General features: G+C 37.3%; 1 protein-coding gene across 12 annotated transcripts in view; it reads right to left on the minus strand.

The window, feature by feature from the left end:
* The window catches only part of KCNH7 (potassium voltage-gated channel subfamily H member 7), a 471,784-nt gene that overhangs the window by 81,213 nt on the left and 367,322 nt on the right, over positions 1-23,249 (minus strand). The gene's annotated exons all lie outside the window — the stretch shown is intronic.

Here is a 23,249-nt window from a genome sequence, read left to right on the forward strand (position 1 = left end):
CTACTGATCAGAAATAAAATTACATGCTGTTTTTAGAAAGTCATAAAATCAGTTTGGTACATGAATAATTCAGTTTTCAAACCTAAGAAAGGATTAACTGTGATGAATAGAAGCAATCTACTTGGATCCATGGTCATATTTAATTTACATATACTTAATTTATAATTAAACCTTGATAAATTAAACCCAACTCATTCAAATCTTTAATTAAAATGTTCCCACCTGCAATCTGTTTTAACATTAGAAACAAAGGCACTTGAGATTAAAATAAACACAAAGGAGTCTTTTTGCCAAAAGCTTGAGAGAGTATTTTATATTCTGGGACAAATATACTTTCACCCGAACTATTCCATCACATTTTGAGAATTGTGAAGAGAGAATGGTGCAAGAAGATGTTCAGAATATTGATCTGCAAATGTTGCAAGATTTTTAGCCACCAAGGGTGTACTTAAACTCTAAGGGGTACTTAAACTCTAAGATTTATTCTACTTAATAAGGTATTGGGTAGACTAAAATAGTTCATCTTTTAGAATCTTAGTTTATCTGAAAAAATGAGAGCTAAACTTGAATTGTTACCCTGCCCAGTAGAAAAGTTTATGAGCCTGTGATTTCAGACCAAGTTTCAAGAACAAAGGTCAAAACAAAAAGGTCATCTAGCTACCCAGAAAATGTAATTAGCCTTAACATACGAGTTTTAAAGAATTTAAAATTTTTGGTGGTTCCACAAATGACACATAGAGACATTTTTTCAGGGAGTAATGGGTTATAATCTTTGATGATGACTATCCCACATATATGCAATGCCCCTATTTCAAAGTTTATTTCACTGAGTAAATTTTTAGACTAGATTCTTCTCAACATAGCTAATATGTTATCATAGACCTCAGGTAGTCCCTCACTGGCTAGTCAAAGAACGTTATTTCCATATTCTTGGTAATTCTATCCATGTAGGTTTTAACTTGATTATAACAATAAATTATCTCAGGCAAGTTTTAATTTTAAATCTTATTTTCATTGTTGTATCTCATACCTTTTTTTTTTTTTACATATAACAAGTAAGCATTCCTATTTTAAAAAGAACTTGAGAAGTTAAATAACAACTCCAAATGAGGTACAGCATGACTTTTAAATATAAGAATTCAGTTAAAATAGACAAAGCTGTTTTTAGATAACAGCTAAACTGATTTAACTAGCTTTGAAAAAGATAATAAAGAACCTAACCATTTTTGCAGCCTAGAATAAACTTAAACTACCAGTATATGGAGGAAATAGGGCTTTATTTTAAGCTATTGTGAGAAATGACAAGAATTAATTATTAGTAAAAGAGGAATATGGCAAAAACAGTGATTTCACTGTTTAAAAAAACATTAAAAATCCTCAGAATCCAAGATCTATATCTATCTATATCTATAGCTGACTTCCAAAACCCAAAATGGAATAATGTTTGGATAATTTTTTGGTTGATAAGCGCAGACTGGTAGAATTGGGATCCTGTCATGCTTGGTACAGAAAACCAATATATGACATTTTGGTCTGGAAAGAGTGGTTCATCTCTTAAGGTGTCATCGTGTAATGTCTCTTTCTCAAAAACCAAGGACTACTCAGAATATAGAAAACAGAATCCAAAACCTTACTTTGGCTTTCAAAGTCATCTAAAATATGGACCCATTCTGTATTTTCAGTTCCTTCTCCCATTAGATTCCTCTATGCACACAATGTACTCTGGTAAGACATGACTGAAATTTCTAAGCTGCTGAGATCTTCCCAAATCCCTAAATTCTCAAATTTCTCTCACAAAAAAAAGAGTATACAGTTATCCAACAAGAACAACAAAAAAAAGATTATTTTTAAAGACAAGGGTATTTGGCTGAGCAGGCTCCCTGCTTACTTGACATACTTCAGATGCCAAACTCCCACATGGGGCAATTCGAATCCTTGTTTTAGCAGAAGTATAAGTTAGAATGCATACAGCAACTTGGCGCTTCCCCTGAGAAGTAAAAATTGTGGATGAAACTCTTTCCGTCCCACGTATGCAGACATTCATTTCATATACAGACACTCACTTAACAGTTGGATGACTACTGTGCTAAGAGCTGGAGACTGAAAATTAGGAAGACATTGGCCCTGACATCATGGAGTTTATGGCCTGTTGGGAGAGGCAGATATGCAGGAAAATGGCAGCCCTGCTGAGGTCCACTTTACTCAGTTCCTGTGGTCAGCGGTGGTGCTGATGTGGGGGGTGGTCTCCATAGAGGACTTTTGGGAAAAGATGGTGCTTGAACTGAGACTTTGAGTAGGAAATAGAAAAGAATGCAGCTGGAGGGTGAGGAAATTAGAAAGGGAAGAATATTACAGATAGAGGGAACAGAATAAACAAAAGTATGGAGGCATGAAATAACGTGTTGTGTGTTGAGGAATTATAAGCTGCTTTATATTGCTGATGGATAGCATGCAAGGAAAGTAGTGGTAGAGGACAGCAGTGGAGAAGACAGTGACAGGCTGTGGAAGATCTAATGTGACATGCTATGGTGCTTGGGCTTTCACCTTTAGGTTAGGATTTCTCACACTTGAATAAAATGCAGGCTCCCTTTAGGGGAGAGATACTTACTGCAGAACCCCAATGATGATTTATATTTTTATTTATAATATTAGTTAAATATGTACAAAAATAAAACTAGCTTAAAATCTCTTATGCTAATACCTCTTAGTATGACTTAGGGGTTAAATTGTGTACCCCGAAATAAATGTTGAAGTCCTAACGCCCAGTACCTGTGAATGTGACCGTATTTGAAAATCGGATCTTTGTAGACGTAATCAAGTAAAGATGAAGTCATAGTCGATTGAGGTGGGCCTTGATGTAATAACTGGTGTCCTTATAGAACAAGGGAAATTCAGGTACAGAGACACAAAGACACAGAGGGAGAAGGCCATGTGACAATGGAGGCAGATCCTGTTGCAAGCCAAGGAGACCCCAGGATTGGTGAGAGCCACCAGAACAAAGATAAGATTTTCCCTTAGAGCCTCCAGAAGGAACCAATCTTGCCAACACCTTGGTTTTTGGTCTCCCAGCCCCCAGCATTGTGAGAGAATAACTTTGGTTTCTTTAAGCCACCCATTTTGTGGTATTTGGTTATGGCAGTCCTAGAAAACTAATATAACGACAAAAATGAAAAGAAACGAATTATAAGAATATTTGCAAAACCAGTGAATTCAAACTATCAGCACTAATTCAATATTTGACATATCTGTAGGCCAAAAATGTTTGAATTTTGGCTATTATTTGTGGTTTGATCTAATAGGTAAAATATTTTTCTGTATTGTAACCTCAATGCCTTTTGTAAAAGTATGTTGTCAAAATAGTATTACAAACTTCAAAGATTTTATTATCATTTTAGGATAATCTAGTCTAATCTTTAATTCAAATTTTGCTCCTACCAGGCTTTAAAAGCCAATTTAAATGGTATTACTTGGGACTTTATAAAAGTTTTTGTTTATTTGAAGTTCAGTTTAGCTTTGGGGCATTATTGAATTCTACATTATGTGATTATCTAATCAAATTAGCTCTGGAACTAGGATCAGAAAGGTAGTTCATTTATTATATTCCAACATAGCTATTGATACCAAACCATTGAAATTGGGTATGTACAATCATGGAGTGTGTTTTGACAATGCATTTGTAATAATTGGTATGGTACCAAATATTATGGTATAAGTTCTTTTGACTTCTGCATGGCTGTGCCTGTGTTATATGATCACTCAATTCTCTCATAAACTTAACTAGCCAAACGACTTCAAAGTCTTTTATTTATACAGCATGCTTTAGCATCATGGGTCTCATTGTAAATCCAAATGCAATCATAGGCACTTAAGTCAGGTAGATGGCAGTACTCTATTATTATGTGCCAGAAGAACTCACGGCCCTTTGAGAGTCTTCCTTTCCATGGATTTGGTTTGAGAGTTGTTAAAGGTTACTAGGCAGGGAAGTCAAAGCGGCCAAGTTTAGTTTTAGATAAATACATCTGGGAATGGAATGGAGGAGAAAGCAGAGGGGGAAGGACCACAGGCTTTGAGATCAATTAGGACTTTGGTACTAAGAAATATAGATAAATGAAGAGAGATCAGGAAAGCCTGTACTAGGGACAGGTGGCAGAAGTGGAGAGGAGGGCCACATTTGAGAAATAAATGCGTCTCAGCGTGTAAGAATAAGGAGTGGAGAAGCATATTTGTTTCTCTTTGGTTCTAATAATGAGTCTTACTAGAGCCAATCTTGGTAATATAAATCTCTGAAAGCTCAATCACACTTAGAATAAGGGAAAGAGCCCTAGACTTCAAATCTGAAGCCCTGGGTTTGAATTCCAGATACAATTTTTCCTGTAAGTCATTTAATCTCTCTGAATCTCAATTTTTTTTTCATCTGTGTGGTGGGGATAGCAATCTTTGCCCAAATTACCTATCTATACAGAGCTATCATATCACATCAGATAATTTCTATGAAAGCAACTGATAAAATGGGGACTATTCACATGAAGTAATTTCATTATTGTTTAGAGTTCTAGGGTTACTTGTTTAAAATCTGGTTCAAAGAAACCAACTACAACTAAAACATTTCTGAATCAATTGGAGAAAGTTGAACACTGACTGGATGTTGATAACATTAAGGAATTGTTTCAGTTAAATATTCATTGGAAAAAACTAAGTCAAAACATAATGGTTTAAAAACAATAGTCATTTTATTATTCCTGATTCCATGGATGGAAATTTAGGTAGAGTTTGGCTGGGCTATTCTTCTGCTCCACACAGTGTCAACTGGAGTCACTCAGGAGTATCTGGTTGGTGGCTAAGCTTGCGTGGAGAATCCAGGAAGGCTCCACTCACATGTCCAATACTTTGGTGGGGATAGTTGGAAGGCTGGACTCACATAAGATGCTAGAACAACTGGATCTTTCTCTCTATTTATGTGTCTGTATATATAGATATAGAAATAGATACATATCTTTAGATTACATTATATATCTATATCTTTCTCTATATATAGTTGCTATAAAAACTACATATAATTTTTCAATATAATCTCTTTCCAGGAGCTTCTCCACATGGTCTCTTTAGCAGGGTAGTAGCTGTTTTTTGTGGAGGTTCAGTACTTCCAAGAGAGAGCTGGAAACATCCAGTCCTTGTAAAATCAAGGTCTGGAAGTAGTACAGCATCATTTCTGCCATATCTATTAGCCAAAGCAGTCAAAGCCTAGCCTAGATTCAAGAAAGTGGAGAAAGGGTCTTTACCTTTTGATAGGGGAAAGGCGTGCGTGTAAAAGAAAAGGAGTTAACTGTAGCTGTCTTGGAGATGAGCTATCACAGGAATTATGGATAATTGTTATTTTTAGGTGTGATAAAGCTATTGTGGTTATGTTTTCAAAAGATAGTCCTTATTTTTTAGGTGTGCATAGGGAAATAATTACGGATGAATTGCTATAGTTTGGGGAGTTTGCTTCAGTATCATCCAGAGTAGGGGAAGGAAAGAGGAGAAAAGTCTGTTTCTATACACAGCATTAACCATACATTGATGTTTATTGAAACTGGGTTATGGGTAGACACTATTCTCTTTATTTTTATAACATGCTTAAAATTTTTCCTAATAAAAAGTAAAAAAAGAAAAAAAGAATTCTAGAAACTCAGAGAGAAAGGTCTAAGATATTGGAGGATATAATTTTTTGCTGGAAAAAAAGAACTGGCTCTACACACATCACAGGGGCTCACTCCTATCAGAACTGAGTTGGTTCCTTATCAGGCAAGTTTAGATTCCTGTTCGTACAACAGAATGTTTACTTTGCTCCCTGCACATCTAATTGATTTTATGTTGACCTCCATTCAGCCACAGACTGCACACAATGCCAGCTTTGCCCAATCTTGTACTGTTTGCCTTTAAATTTCCATCAAATTGGTGGCTGGGACAATCATGTAACAAGAAGAGAGTCGGGCATGCTAAGTGTGCAGATGGTCAGAGAAGATAGTCAGGCATGCTAAGTCTGCAGATGGCCACTTCCCTGAGTATACTTAGCTACATTGATCATCAGGTTAGACTAATATACAGCCACTTTTCAGAGACTCACCAGGTTAGGCCTTTTCCTGAAATACTTTTACTTTGTTAGTATCTCATATTCAAACTTCAAGCTTTCATTCTGAATTGGTATAAGAAGTATGTTTTTGCATTTTTTCCCGCAAAAATACCACTAAACACAATGTTTACATTGTTTAATGTCATTTTTATAAATATTTGTATTGTATAGTCCTTTTATAATTCACTTCTAGAAAACAATGAGGAATCAAAAGATTTTATCTCTTTTTTGTTTTAAAAACATAACAATAGAAGTTATTCTGTTAATTGTAGTATCTTTTTTTCTTGCAGAAGACTCTATGAGCTTAGAGTTTCAGTACAATTATTTCTATTTCTCTTACATTGTTTTAATTGTTCTAGTTCCATCTGCATGGTCTAAACTCATATATCTTTTATAATGTCACCTCATACTTCTTTGGAAATAAGGATAAATGTATAGATCATAAGTCACAAGTAAGTTAAAATTAATCATGACAGAACTTTGGAGCCATTCTGTTGGAAATAAAATATTTGATAGGTAGGTATTTGTTTTAAAAACATCAATAGGATTCTAAGGGGCCAATGATTGAAAAGAAAAAGGTTGCTATACAGTCTTATTATGTTTCCTTAAGAGAGCCATCTTCTCCCACACATTTGGGAAATAACATACTTTAGAAAGATAAAACATGATTAATTGAACTATTACAAGGATTTTCTTTTAAGAGAGAAAGAAAAGAGGGGGGAAAACACCTCACTGTACAAAAAAGAGGAACTCCATGGTCTCTAGAAAGACATTTCTATTTTCTCTTTCCTCAAACCACCAATTAAATGTACAGTTTAATACAGCCTAAAATATGGTTTTCTTTACCAAATGCAGTTTTTTTTCTTGCTAGCACATTGCTATTTATTTAACCTCTAACAGTTAAGTGTTACATAAAACCAAAATCTTTATATGAAACAGCACTATTTATTCAATGAAGATCTACTGCGAAAATTTTGTGCGAACACCAGGATTAATAACTACTCTTCTCCTTTGAAAAGTGCAATAGGGAACGATTAAGCCTTCCAGAAGATTACACAGTAGTTCTGGCAGCTGTTACACGCCATGCTGAGGTGTTGGTAGAGACTGCTCATCTGTTATTTATCCTTTACTCGGGACTTTCAGTTAACTAATGGGCTAGCTGTATTTTTAACTATCGGGAAGGGTAGTCAGTAACCAAATGAATCAGATAGATTACACAGCATCAGAAAAGATGTAAATGCCTCTGGCTTTTCAGCAGAAGATTTGAGAAACACAGTAAAACCTGCATAATTATCATTGAAACAGGCAACCCCCCTGATGATTACCCAGATATTTAAATTGAAAGATGAAAAAGAATCACACAGTCAATCAAATCTGTCACATAGGAAGTTTTCTTCTTAACAAATAAAATATTAAAATTAGGCAGTAGAATCACTGCAGCGTTCTGTATTCAAATAATTTTCCTTTACCTTTATTTAAAAATTGATCTACTTTAAGAAAAAATGGAATTGAGGAAAAGGAGCACTTAACGTACTGATTCATAAGTAAGCCGTTCACAAATGTCCTTCAAAAGCACAGATGACTGAGGAACAGGCTAAAAGATGGGACAGGGAAGTAAAGAGTTTGGCTGGGATAATTTGAGTTAGACATGCCAGGTGCCCATAGAAGGAGATGCCTGGCAGACAGAAGGTCTGGGATAGAGCTCCTGATGCGGTTGGAGCTTGATATTTCATCCTGCAGAGGCAGCGGCTGAAAGCTTTGGAAAGTGGATTCATTTGCCAAGAGAGTAAAGAGAGAGGAAATCCACTGGAAATAACTAAAATGTGGGACTGACAGACAAGGCAAGGCAGTGTTCCTGGGGCTTAGCACAGTACCTGGAATATACATAGTAAGCTCTCAAAATAGTTGTTGAATGGGCAAGTTTGTAGCTTAAAGAAAAAGAGACAATGGAGCTGGCAAGACCAAAAATTCACGAGAAAATGAATTATAATAGAGACAGCTGCTTGAACCAAAATTTGTGGTTGTCTCTTCCATGGAGTACAGTTCTTAGAATATGTCTGCCTAGCCAAGAGCTGTATTACCAGCCCCATCTGCATCTAGGTATGGCCATGTGTCTGATGAGTAGCGCTTCTTGGTCAAAGCGTTCAAGAAGCAGATGTGTATTTCCCCGCTTTTTCCTTCCACTGCATAAAGTCAGATACTTTCAAGGCCTCAGGTCCTTAATGTCTATGGCTTGGTGGAGAATCCAAATGTGGGAAGCCTGGGCCACCAAATTCCCAAGAGAAAGAACATCATTCCCTGGACAAGAATACCAGCTTCTGCTTTTGGCTGAGGATGAAATATACTATGAGGATAAGCCAAAGTGATATGGGATTTATTAGCTCCAGTAGCTGTCATTACCCTAATACTTGCATGTTTGATAAGACAGAGACTTCAAACAGGCAGGAAAGGAACATCAAGTCCATAGCTCATGTCATTCCTTCCCCTGCTCTCCCTTGAAGATTAGTTTAATAAAGTCACATAACTGGTGTTAACAATGATATGTATCAATGTGTGAAAGACCAATAGAGCCACATCTAAGTCCAGCAAAAATCACGTGAACCAGCTCACCCATCAGTTTGGTAACTTATTCAAGGTTGGGGTAAGGAAGCACAAAGGAACAGATATGTTCATGCTTGCTTTGCTTAGTCAAGCTCTTTCTGCCCACGTGTCCCCAGAATCACTACCAGCAAACCAAAGGTCAACAGGAGGGGTGCTCCTTTGGGGAGTCATGTGCTTTCTCCAACGCCTCCTTCCTTAGGTTGCCACTGCACACCACTACTGATACCTGGGAAAGGAGCTGAGCTGCCCTCATTGGTCCTCTGTCAGTCTGTTTTGTCTCTTTCTGTTTTTTGCCTAGAAATATGGTGGATGGGATGACATGGTGAGTCCTGAGAGTTCCCACTCTGCTCATCAATGCTTTGTCTTGGAGAAAGAGCGTCTTTCATGCTAGTTACCAGGCCCAGCACCGAGTTATGACATTTAATTCTTGCAACACATTTTTGACATAAGTACTATTATCTCTATTTTTACAGAGAAGGAAACTGGAGAGAGGCTGGATAATTTACCCGAGGTCTCAGAGCCAGTCATAGTATCATTAACCATAATATTCTCTAACTTTATTGAATGACTATTATTTACTGAGGGCTTGAGGAGAATTATCTCATTTAAAGGCTACAATTTTACAATGTAGGTGTTTTCTGTAGGTTGAGTTGTCTCCCAAAAATAAATGATCTAGGCCTAACTCCCAGTACCTATGAAAATGACCTTATTTGGAAATAGGATCTTTGCATATGTAATCAAGTTAAGATGAGGTCATATTGGATTGAGGTGGGCCTTAATCCAATGTGACTGGTGTCCTTATAAGAAGAGAGGGAAAGACATAGAGACAGACACAGAAAGAACGCCGCGTGATGATGAAGCCAGAGATTGGAGTGATGTGTCTATAAGTCAAAGAACACCAAGACTGCCAGCAACACAGAAGCTAAGATAAAGGCATGAAATAGATTTTCCTCTAGAGTCTTCAGACACCCTTACTGACACCTTGATTTCAGACTTTTAGCCTCCAGAACCATGAGAGAAGAAGTATCTGTTGTTTTAAGGCACCTATTTTGTGGTAATTGGTATGGCAGCCCAGGAAGCTAAGACAGTGCTACTGTTTATTCCATTCTACAGACATGAAAACTGAGGCTAGATAACTTCCTAAGGCTGTCTGGTTCCATAGGGCCTGTGTTCTTATCTACAGCAGCATACCAGTTTTCAGTTCACTTCTTCATGAGGATAAAAGCCTGTTTTTTCTTACTATACATACTGTTTCCAGAAGAAGAAATTATTTTATAGGGTCTGGGTGACTATTTTCATAGTTATTAAAATGCTTTTAATAAAATTCTACACACCTATGCCCAAATAGTGACTAAAGAGAATTATGTAGAACCACTTCTTGCCAAGAGCCTAAATGCCACTTGTTAAGAAGTGGCATTAAGAAGAACAAAATAGAAATGTTGGATGGTCATGAGGAGCACCAAAAATAAAGATAATTTCACTAATTAGAAATTCATAATCTGTCAAGTATTGCTGGATAGACCAGACTCTGTACTGAGAGAGCCAGGTTACATATTCCAGCCTTGCCATGGTCATTTTAAAAAAATCTCCCTGAGTATCAGACTCCTTAGTAGCAAAATGAGGAAACCGATATCTACCTACTAGGCAACTGTGCAATAAGTAAGATAACAAATGCATAAATTCCACATATAACCCCTGTCTCAACATAAACACACAATAAGTGAGTATTACTTTTATAATTTTAGGCATATTTAACTTGAACTGCTAGAAATGGAGTTAGAAGTAACATTCAATGACAATTATAGTTATTGACTGAACCCAGTTCTCTGGTGTGACCTTTGGAGCAAGTCAGTTGTGCAAAGCTAGAGACAGCAGAAGACAAATGGTTAGGCCTCTTGGTTATGTGTGTTTGCTGGTAAGATAATTTTTCTTTGTTTAGGAACTGCTTAGTTACACTATATTGGCCTGTGGCCCATGTGTAAAGTGGTAATTTAGGGAATTAACTATTTTTTAAAAGCCCTCAAATGCTTTGAAAGGACTCAGTTTAAACAAGCGATAGGATATTTCCTCATAAAAGCATGTGCCCTGGAACTAGGGAACATTTAGTTTGAATGCTTATCATAAAGAGAATCAAACATCTGATGGTAGTCGGAGAAAATTGCTCTTGAGTATCTTCGAAGATTGCATGTTATTTCTCTATTTTGCTCTAATGAAATGGTATTTCTTTAAAACGAATTCAGTAAGTATTTATGGAGTCCCTGTCAGTTTTAAATTTTGACTATACTTCCCGAGGATCCTGTACAAATGATAGATGCAACAAAATCAGTACAGATGATTGTGAGATTCTGTGATTCTATTATTTTTCTTATGTCACACAGGTTGTTTACACAATTATATTAAATTGGTGTGGTTTTACTGTGTTTGTATCATCTACAGGTCAAGGATTAATGTATTTTAAGGAAAGAAATCAGAAACATTCTCCAAAAAGATTCCAGCATAAAGTTCTCATCACAAGGAAAATTTCTTTTTCTTTTCTTTTTTATGGTATCTATATGAGATAATGGATGCTGACTGAACCTATTGTGGTAATCATTTCACAACATACATAAATCAAACAATCATTCTGTACACCTTAAACTGATACAGTGATATATTTCAATTATTTCTCAATAAAACTGGAAAAAAATTCCAGGATGATGGGGAATTGTAAATTTGTGTGTGTATGTGAGCAAGAACATAGTTATCTATCACAGTGTATCATCCTGGGATGTACGAGTAGGCTTTTGTGAACTCCTCTGAAATTATTTAAAAGGATCTAAGATGTGTGGTGCTATTTGTTTCTCAGGAAATATGTTTCTATGTCACTTATTTGATTCTCAAAGTCATCTGTGACCTACAAGTAGCTCAAAACACTGTCTTAGGACATGGACTTCTATGGGTTTCTAAATCCCTTAAAACCACAAAATACATTTAGAATTATCAAGCGAGAGGGAGAGAGAAGCAAAGAGGAAGAATAGGAAATGTTTAGAGAGAAGATGAAGCATAAAGTAATGGGGTGTCACTAGTACGTGTGCTCAAAGTTACAGTGAAGTCAAGGATGGCATCTTGACTGAATCTCAGGTGAGTAGTTTTTCCATTATTGACAGAGATTTTCTGAGTATTTACAAGATGTCCAGTCTGCTAATTCTAAGACTTATGCTTTGATTTTAAATAACTTGGCTTCAAGGACAGTTTCTCATCCCTACTAAATTTCCAAATGAGAACTGTCTTCCTGGAGAGGATTGAGTACATTCAGTTACTAAGTAGCCTTAGCAACTGTGACATTCTCACCAAATTTGTAGTTGACAAGTCTTACTTGGCTAGGCCATGTCTAATGATTGAGTCCGTAAAACCTGACTCTAATTGAAGGAATTCACTCACATCACTTATTTTAGGAACAAGTTCTTGGAAGGCCATCATTTGCCTCCTGGATTTGTTCTTTTTGGAGGTCTGAGAAACTTCATTAGGGACCTGAAAGAGCAATGCATAGAGAATGCCAGAATATCTATGGGCCAACTCAATACAATCATAATAAGTAAAAGAGATGCCTTATACAGAATCAGTTGTTAAATTATCTATTTTTCTTTTTTTGCCTTCTTTCCTCCCTCCCTTCCTCTTCCCTCCCCTTCTCCTTCCTTCCTTTCTTCCTTCCATCTCTCCTTCCTTCCTTCTTTCCTTTTCCTTCTCCTTTCCTTCTTTACTTCCTTCCAAGATGTAAAGGTTTAACAGAAGTCAAACTTCTGCAAGGAGGAATTATGAATTAGGTTATAGAGCTGTTTACTAGATTCTAAACTGCTTGAGAGACTTAGTGTTTGCTATCATTTTGCACTTCAGACTACTCTTGTTCATTGTCGCCCACACAGTAAGTACTCACTATCTATTTTTTATTGGATGACTAACTTGTGACCCAAGTGGTCAAAAATACATAAGAAGAAGGAGGCCAGTTGTGTGATGAATTATTTTCTGTTATTTTAAATTCAAAAGGTCCTATGAAAAATGTCTTGCTAGTACTCAGAAATAGCCCTTAAATGTGACATGGGCAACCTGAGTACTCAAAATCTAAATGTCTCTTCCGTGTTCAAATAACAAAAAAAACAAATAGCAGCAACAGCAAAAAAATGCAAAAAAACGTATTCCATGTTGAAAAAGATTGCTGACTAAAACTGCACAATAAGAAAAAAAATCTGAAAATGACATTAGATTTTAATTGTGATATATTATGTTTTTCTAAGAGAGAAAAAAATCCACCAAATATTCTACTGAGAACCATAATGAATCTTGGAATTAAATCTGAGATTGATTCTCTCATAGTCAAAAAAGAGTTATACCTAAATGATGGCTAGAATTATCAATGAGATAACTTTCCTTCTTTGATAAGCAACTATCAATCAAAGTCTCTCTTGGGGCCAGCCCAGTGGCATAGTGTTTAAGTTTATGTGCTTCACTTCCACAGCCTGGGGTTTGCAGGTTCAGATCCTGGGTGCAGACCTAGCACCACTTGTCAAGCCACACTGTGGTGGTATCTCACATAAAATAGAGGAAGATTGGCACAGATGTTAGCTCAGGGCCAATCTTCCTCACCAATAAAGAAAGAAAGAAAGAAAGAAAGAAAGAAAGAAGAATCAAAGTCCCTCTTTCAAAGTCATTCAGAGTCATCTCGAGTTCATTCAAGAAAATCACTTTTGATCTTTTAAGTACCATTAAAGCAATGCGCATTTGAATCATCTGAAATAAATGAAAAGAAATACATATGATATTCTTGCTTATTTAGAAGACTTGATGTAGAAGCATAATTTTGTACCAGAGATTCATTAGCTTCCTATTTTTATGCATCACTTCTCAGGGATAACTTTCTAGGAGGTAATTTCTCTTGATTCTAAATGGTCCTGAATTCCATTTTGGCTGATATTATGTTTTTTTATCTCATTAGAGTTTTTTTTTACTTTGCCATTTTTTGCAAAGAAACTAAGATTTTTGACTCCTATCCATGTCTCCTGGGGGTGGCATGAATCTGATAACACTTACCTAACGCAAAAAGTATTAAGCAAGTGACACAGAACAAATGAAAATCAAGCCAGTTTATGCCTCCTGATGACAATAACCTCTAGCCTAATAAATGTGTAATAATATGATTATGTCCACACTTCAATCTCCTTGATTTCTTTATTCTTGCAGCTTTTACACCTCATTGATAGATAAAATATACCAGTTTTTTCAAATACAGGTAAAAACTATTACATTTACTGTCTTGTCAGAGACACATATGAGTAGCAAAAGATATGTATTATTTCCTTTGAAACCTTTTATCAAATTTTACGTAGTAAATAGGAGCAAAGTCCTTTAACATCACTCATTTTGTAAATAACCTTTCTCACTAATTTTGCCTTATTGATACATTTGCTTAAATCTTTTGTATATAAAATAGTCGACGGACTCTATTCTATATTGGCATCTAAATCAGTGGTTTCCCAACTCTTGGATTTCATAGTCTGGTAGAATTAAAAAGGAATAAGGTGTATCACAGGGTTGCTAAGCTTTTATTTAATCAATTATGAATGTTAGGAAAAGAAACTATCTTTCTCTATCACTATCATTTCACAACAGTATGTTAATATAAAAAAATCAGGAAGCACAAACTCTTAAAAGGCAATCATTTTAAGTGAGTAAATTCCACTTTATGAAACTCTTATTGTATGATTTAATCTTTCTCATTTTACTGTGGATGGTATAAACTATGTCACCAACAGGCACTGCTCTGCAGACCAGTGTTTGGAAATAGTGTCATACAGATGATCTCAATTGTAAAATACATGAGTTGAGTTAAGTAATCTCTAAAACCTCTTCCAGCCCTAACATACTCTATGTTTCCAACTGTTACTGCACGTTTTGTACTGCAAATTACTGTACTAGGCAAGAGTGGTTACTGTGTTGGTGATGTTGAATTCAAGCTCTATTGTGAAAGGGAAGATTCCCAATATACAAATTCAATTTTTTTTAAGCATAAAGATGTATCCTATGCACTTATTAGATAGACCATTGCTGTGGTAGTATAGGACCTAATAGTGGCAGATCACTGAGTACTAAGATTTCTGTCCAAGTGTATTGCATGTTTAACCCAACTGTCCGAGAGTTAAAGCTGCCTCAGCTCAATCATTTTGGCCACAAAGATCTTATTCCATGTAGGGACAATTCGGTGAGTCATGCTGAGTACTAATGTGCACTGTATTCTTGTTAAAGGTACAGGTAGGACCTGACTATAGTTAACTGTGTCTATTAAAATTATATATTTATCTCCAAATCCACTAAGTATCATGGAATGTACATCCTACCATCAGTCATGCACCTCCTTATCCTGTTTTCATCTTTTTCTCTATGCGTTTTTAAGTACACTATAGATCCAGAGGAGGCATCTATTTTCCTAGATAATAGACTGTCCATCATTCAACTATTTTTCAAATCCATCTTCAATATTTTTCATAAGATTGTTCTTTTGAACTAAACTCAACGTCTGAAGGTAATCAGAATTTACCCAGCATTACACAAAATCAAACTTAACATCTCATTAGAGAGCTGTCTTATCTCTCTTTGTTTAATTGAATGCATCTACTTCCTTGACACTATGAGCTCAGTGGTTAGGGGCTAAGCTTATAATTATGTTGCAAATGAGTGTATAAATATAATATACGTGTGTGTGTGTGTGTGTGTGTGTGTGTATTTGTGTGTATATATATATCAATGTTGGGATATTGGCTAGAGTATGAAAATAGCAAGGGAGAGACACTACATGTTAAATGTGCTAGGAAACTCTTGCCTGGAAATATTGTATCATGAAAGAAAACTTCGAAGGTATCAAAAACACATTTCTGTGATTCACTATACATGTTGTAGATTAGGAGTGATTAATTCTCTAGTAAAATAAGTGGCAGCTCAGGCTGCCATCTTGAATACTACTACTGCACTGGTAACTAGTTTTGGTTCCTCATTTAATTTGAGGACTGGTAATGGGCTTTAAGTGATTGTTGCTCAGCTAAAATACTCAACATTATCTAATTGCCAGTAAATTTTGGGACAGTTTAACTGGGCACTAACGTTATCAGTAAGTTGTTGTGGAATGAGGAGAGGTGATTCTAATATATTAAATGTCAAATAGAGTAATAGTGATTATTTTAAAGGGAGAAAGAATTACCTACAAATGGAAAGATGCATTGCTTTATCAATCTTGGCTTATGTGTGCTCTTGAGGGAAAGAGGAGAATTACCATAATCTGTGTGTCATTTCCAAATAATTCTGTCTGACTTGAGGATGGATTTCAGTTCCTGCCTATGACAGTGGGAGGCTTTGTTCTGGAAATTCACAAACTATTGAAAGAAAAACCATACAGCCTAAAGGATTCCACACTGACTGAGGGCTGGGAAGCTATGTAAATTGCCTGTCTTTAGGGGAGAGTTCAGTCAGCAGAAGAAGGTATCACACCACAGAGAAGGTGGAAGTGATTCTTTTACCAAAGCTTGTGAAATGAATATGTCAACTGAATTCTAAATGTAATCCACTGTTCTCAATCAGGTAGTGAACTTATACATCTATGTGCCAGGAGCTGACTCTAGCAGCCGCTCAGGTGTTTGATGCTCACATTTCTTGGTCCTCTCCCTCTTGGGGCAGCCACTCTGGTAGTGGTGGCCTCAGCAGTGGTTCCATTTAAATGTGTTTGAATACGAATCTTGGCAACCACTCATCTTAAGGTGGAGGAACCTGATTACTGGCCACCTAATACACTCCAAGTTCCAATTAGAGAAGAAACATTCAGCAACAATCTTGAAGCATTAAAATAATTGGAACAGCAAAATATAAATAAAAATACCAACACAATCTGATCTTATGCCTTTGTACTAAGGAATATAAAGCTATTAAGCCAACACAACTGAAATTTGTACATTATCTAGTTTGTAGCTAGCTATTACAAATTATGCAAGATTATCAACAGAATGTCTTGACAGATGAGCTTAATTTAATATCCTATTTATATATCTTGAGCATTGTATTTATTCTTTATTATAATGTATTTGAAAAGTTAAGGTGGCACTTAATGGCTAAATATTTTTATGATATTTTATTTTATATTGAAAAAGTAAAGTCTTTTAGACTCATACAAGATAACACATTTGAGAGCAAAAGCACATTTTAATGTCATAGCTAAAATTTCAGGACACTGACTGAGCAATGGTTGTTTCTGACCTTGTACCAGAAGTGCTGTCAGAGGTGGATCCTACACTCAAGTTTCTCTTGAACTGACCTGAGGAATGAACGTGCAAACTAATAATTTTCATAATATTTGCCAAGGGTCAGGCAAGCAGAATCCATCAACTGCTGTGGGGCCATCTAGGGGTGCCTGCCAAAGGTGCTATTTGAGTAAATCTTAAAAAGTAACTGGAAATTTTTTTCAGGTGGAAATGAGATGCTCTTCAGGAAGAGGTCACAACACTAGTAGAGCTTGGAGACATACTCAAGATCGTTCAGCAGGATAAGGACTGCAGTCTTCAAGCCTTGCTGTGTGTAAGGACTACCCAGGAGGTTTGTCAAAGGCCGATTTCCTCTCTCAGCCCTCTGAGTCTAGGTGAAACTCAGGAATCTGAATTTTAAGAAGCAGCTAGAGTGAATCAAAAACAGTCTCCTGTGTATATATTTGTGTGTTTGTGGATGTGTGTATGTGTACATATGCTTGGGTGTGTGTTTAGTGTGTGTGTATGTGTTTGTGTGTATGTGTATGTGTTTGAGAGTGGGCAAAGGAAGAAGGAGGCATGGAGCCATGTAGATGGAAAGGTTGTGGGGACAATATTATGTGGAGCTTTAAATGCCCGCCTGAGGAGTTTGGCTTGTGAAGCATACAGTTATTATGAAGCTGTAGACTTCAAAATCCCAAAGAACAGGAAGTCAGTGAAAGAAATATTGACTTTTATCTAAACGGTGTCTTAAGAACTTCAAGTGAAGAGAAGCACGTTCTTTGATCTAAACTACTCTTGTTTGGGCAGCAGTCTCTTCAAAGCCAAAGCTGAAATATTCTTATGGAACCAGGACCTGCGGGTGAAGGGATGAGTAAGTGAGAGTGAGAAGCAGTATCAAGAAATGCAGAAGAAGCAAAGAGACCGCATCAGTAATCTCTCAAATCACTCATTCACTAAATCACTCAACCCACATGTACTGGGGACCTACTATGTGCCAGTCACTGAGCTGGGCTCTGTAGGTGTAGAAATATAGGATTCATTCTTTCCCTTGAGGTGCTCACATTTCAATAGGGCCATAGAGAAATAAACAGACAGTGACAATCCTGTGTGATGAGTTACGCATGTGAACTGAGGGAGTGCAAGAAGGGCCGCCTAACCCAGAATTGTGTGTGTGTGTGTGTGTGTGTATGAAGGTTTCCTGGAGGAAAACTGAACTCTTGAATTGAGTATTTAAGCATAAATGAAAGTTCTTCTGATAAAGCAAAATGAGGAAAGGCTTTCCAGGCAAAGGAAACATCCTCATAAGAGGTCAAAATTGCCTCTGCACTGTAGGTTGGTGTAGTTGCACCATGTTGTGTGAAATGGTTCCAGATAAATTGGGGAAATTATAATAACAACCCACATCTATTCAGGTCTTACTATGTGCTAGACACTGTGCCAAGAGCTGCACAAGGATTATCTTATTTAATTCTCACAATAATCCTATGAAGTAGATATTGCTATTTTTTTAGGTTTCAGTGAAGAAACTGAAGCCCAATGAGGTTGATAAACTTGCCAAGGGCATAAAACTGATAAGCTGTGGAGCTGGGATTAGAGTTTAGACAAGCCTGGGTGATCTTAAAGACCATCTAACATTGCCTCTAGGCACAGTATATAAAGGGTCCTGTATGTCATGTTAGGAGCTTAGGCTTTCTCCTGAGGACAATTAATTGTTACATGAAATAATCAGATTTTCAGTTTTAAAGACCACTTTGCCCCAGCAAGGATAGTTTGATTGGGGGAGATCAAAATGGGGCTCTGAGACTAATTAGAGGTGGTTGTTATAATTCCAGAGAGACTTGCTGACGCTTGAATTAAGATAGTTTCTCAACGTGGTAGGCAGCCTCTCCGAGGGCCCCCAATGATTTCTGCCTCCTGGTATTAAACTTCCTTATAGAATCCCTTCTCTGTGAGGGTACGCTGGACTTATTGACTTGCTTCTACTGAATAGAGTATGGCAAACATGATGGGATGTCACCCTCAAGATTAGGTTATACAAAGACTGTTGCTTCAGTCTTGCCTGCACTCTCTCTCTCTTGGACTGCTGCTCTGGAGGCAGCCAGCTGCCATGGTGTGAGGCAGCCCCATGTGGAGGCCCGTGGGAGGGAGCTCGGAAGAGGATCCTCTGAGGCCAGCCACCAGCTTCGTGAATGAGCTTGGAACCAGATCCCTCCCCTTGAGTTGACTGTAGCCCTGGCTGTCACCTTATTGCAGCCTTGCGAAAGACTGAGCAGCAACCACCCAGCTAGGCCTCTCCTTGATTCCTGCCGCGCAGAAACTGTGAGATAATAATTACTCGTTCTTTTCAGTCACTAAGCTTTGGAGTAATGTGTTTCTCAGCAACAGAAAACTAATCCATTAAGAATTGTCACCCTAATCATCATACATCCCACAATCCCCTGGAGACATTTAGTATATATATGCGGCAGGTTGACACTGTTTATTTGTGTACAGAATATTATGTAGGAAGATTTTTCCAGGACAATATTACTATTTCTAATTGACAGTAAAGCCCTGACGATTCAAATTGCCTTAGAATAATAACCTGGTTTTGTCTGCTTTCCTCACAAAATATATTTTTGGTATTTCTGGTGTCATTTTGGAAAATCTGCTAGCGAACCCTCATGCCAGAGAGCATGGTATGAGGTCAGACAACCGGACTGTCATTTCTAGCCTCCACCCAGATTGCCCCTCACTCTGGATATTAAGCCAGCTATTTATCCCATATCTGGGTATATGGACAAAACCACAGGTGATACAATACAGTTGTCATTATAACACGTACTGTAGAGCCAAGTAGGTGACTGTTGAGATATACAGCAAATGCTTTTTGATACAAATGAGATTACATTGCACTCCTATAGCTGGATTTCATGACTATATAGGTTATTTATAATCCTTAAATAACTGCCTTTCATTACGTGTTCTCCCCTAAATAGTTGACACAGAAGACAAATTTAAAATGGAGTCCTTGAAGGCCCCCATCCACCCCTGATGTGTACTTTCTCAGCCCCGTGAGTCATGGGCTGTATGCATACAGTTGGCTCAGATGAGCTGGCACCCCTGAAATTGCAGCAGCTGCACTAAACAATTACCAGGCTCTGACTGAGAAAATTTCCCATGGGGGACAAAGAGCCAGCTGGGCATTGCTGGTGCTTGTCTGGTGGACATTTGTTAGTTTGTATGAACACTGGAATTCCCAGGGCAGCAATCAATGGGTGAAATAATTCAGCCTAGAATACATTAAGCCAGAAAACTGCAACTGGAGAAGCCCGTTTTACGGGGGAACTCTGTGCCCTCAGCAAAGCAAATTGGCAAGCGTTGTCCCGAACATTTAGAACCTGGATGAAGCCTCTGAAGCCTGGCATCTCATTAAAAGAATCTGGTGCCTATTAACAGCATTCAATCCATCAATCCTTAGCTTTCTCAGTAACCTGCTGAAATAATGTCCTTTAACTGTCTGGCCAAATTACACTGAATTTTATACACAGAACAAACTTCTAGTGGTAATCTTCCAAGACATATTCATTATACCAGAACCTGTATCAAAATATTAATATTTGCCTGGATTACTGTCAGATAAGAATATCTCAGAGCATGTTAATACATTCAGAAATTCAGAAAAACTCATTATCTTGAAATTCTCATCTGCCTTGTTATAAAGACAGATGCTGAAATGTGGTAATTTTTACAGCAGATTTTATATCTTTAATATATATTTAAAATAAAGGTTATGAATCTTAAACTAATGAAGAGTTTTCTTACCAATTCATTTTAAATTACTTTCATTTTGCTAAGCTATATATCATTTTCTCTGTATCCTTAAGATTATAGATTCATTAGTACTTTTTATTAATACATTTTAAAACATCTTTAAATACAATTAATCTTGAGATAATCGATGATTCGGAGGAGGGTAACCCCTGTACTATCTGGAGTAAATGACAATGGAGAGAACATCATTAGCATTTCCTTTTGAGCAGAAGAAAGAATGCCTTTTCAGAGAATATTTGCCAATTTAAAGCTTCAAAAAAGATCCTGTCGCCACCTCTAGTAGAAACACAGTTTCTCGAATGTTAAAAGTGGTTATGCATATGATTAAGTCCCACATTTGCAATACAAGCTTTTATTATGGTAATAAAAATGTGCATTGGTCAGGAGCAGAAGACGTACCCTTGAACATCATTTATATTTCATTTCCCTCAGGAGTTAAGAAATAGGACTTCTAAGACAGGCTGGCCATGTAAACCTTCTCATTCACCGGCACGGATTAAAACTGATTTTCAAAGATAAATTTCCTAACTGCAATGAGAAGAGCAAGAAGAGTGAAAGAGAAAAATGGAATTCTTGCTTGGGACTTCAGAACAATTAAAGGCAGTATCTTGAAAGGTTAGGAGCTTACGAGCATTCCTGACATTCTGCAGATTTTCCTGCCATGATATCTCTTTGGGGTTGGGAGCCCTTGGGGTTGGGAGACTAAGGCCCTCCAGGCGTCACAAGGGTTCAGCGTTTAACATGCCCTTGGAGAGTAAAGGAGGAGCGGGCACAGAAAGCAGAGCCAAGCCCCAGGGTTTGTGGAGCACAAAGGGGCCTGGCAGCCTCACCAGCCGTGTTCTTATTCCTTTGGCTCTTTTTCCATTTCCAATTCTATCTCCTCTGACAAGCAGACTTGAAAAAAAAGTCAACAGGGTTTTCCCTGTAGGCTTCAGACATAGGCTAGAGAAGGAAAGATTTTAAATGGAGGAAGTTTTACTTTTTTTTCTGCAGTTGGCAGGCTCTGAGAAAAGCAGCCTGTCACTTCTGTCTTCACAGGGAATAATACTGATACGCATATGAAGCAGAAATATAAATTCTACAACAAAATATTTTGTTCTAATGCTGCCTTATTTTCAGTCTCTAGATACTGGATGAAATCTTCATCTCTTAAAAGCCAATTTTTTCATAGATTTAGGAGGGGATTTGGTGGAAATCTGGCTCCACGTTGCCTCTTCCAACTATGCCATCTCTTCCTATATAGCTATCCATCCGTTCATCCACCCATCTACCAATATGACATTTACTGAACACCTACCATTGTAGTGCATCACACACTGGGAAAGCTATGAGAAACAAAAAAGACAGGCTCTGTCTTCATCGAGTTCACCTACCAGTGGGGGAAGGCAGATATAACACAAAGATTTGATTACAATCGTGATATGTGTAATAAATGATAAAAGGAGGCACTGTGAGAGTGTAAAACTAGATGAATTTAGCTTAGTCTGGTGCGGGTAAGGTGGGTGAAGAAGGCATCCTTGAGAAAACGGTGTTTATGCTAGGTATGGTGGTGGCATCTAGAGGTGAGACTAGAGACAGGTGGGGCTCACACACCTGTAATAACCGCCTTGAGGCTCCTAATCATTCCCTGGACCCAGAAACGCAGGCTTCTTCTGGAAGAAGCTATCTCTGTCCCCCATTAATATTCCATCTCTTCCCACTTTGTTGTTCTTTACAGCTTTTGGAGCTTTGGTGGGTTTCCCACGTGGATTATAGTATTGCAGACTTTTAGAGATGGAAGTGAGCCAACAGATTGTCCAGCAAGCAACCATGACCTGCTTGAGGTCACAGAGCGTCATGTGTCACCTCAGTGGTGAACATCTTGTAGATTTAATCTACTTGTTTGGCATACAAAATTTTAAGTTTAATAAGAATTATTTGTAATTAGCACATTCATTCTGGGACTCTTCTAAAGTAATCCTTGAACGTATTATGTTAGTTTCTACTCTCATAGGCCAAATATTTCCTTGATTCACTTTGCAAATTCTCCCCTCCATCCCACCTCAACCCACTGTAGAGAATGCACAAAGCTCTTTCAAACCAGGTTACTATCTGAATTAATTCAAATCCAAAATTGCACAAGTCTGAATGAATTAGGTTTTTAAGGCTTTATTACATATTGTAGTTCCCCACTTGTCAGTCCAATATGAAGCCACAGAATCATGAGTCATGGCAATTTCTGGTGCTAATTTAATTTCAAACCTCCTGCTTGCCTTTGGTTTCAGGTAGGCCCTTGGGCTATTTAAGCTCCTGACCTACTTCAGAGTTTCTTTTATGCTCTGGAATGCAGCACATTTTAGACAGCAGGTTAAACTCTAGAACATTAATCATTGTAGCTCCCTGGGCTTTCCTGGTGCTTTTGAGAAGGAAGCAGAACTGATACAAACAAAACACAGGGGAAATTTTTATTTTGAAAGCTTCAGATC

The sequence above is a fragment of the Equus caballus genome, chromosome 18 (genome assembly GCF_041296265.1).
Source record: "Equus caballus isolate H_3958 breed thoroughbred chromosome 18, TB-T2T, whole genome shotgun sequence".
Classification (NCBI taxonomy): domain Eukaryota; kingdom Metazoa; phylum Chordata; class Mammalia; order Perissodactyla; family Equidae; genus Equus; species Equus caballus.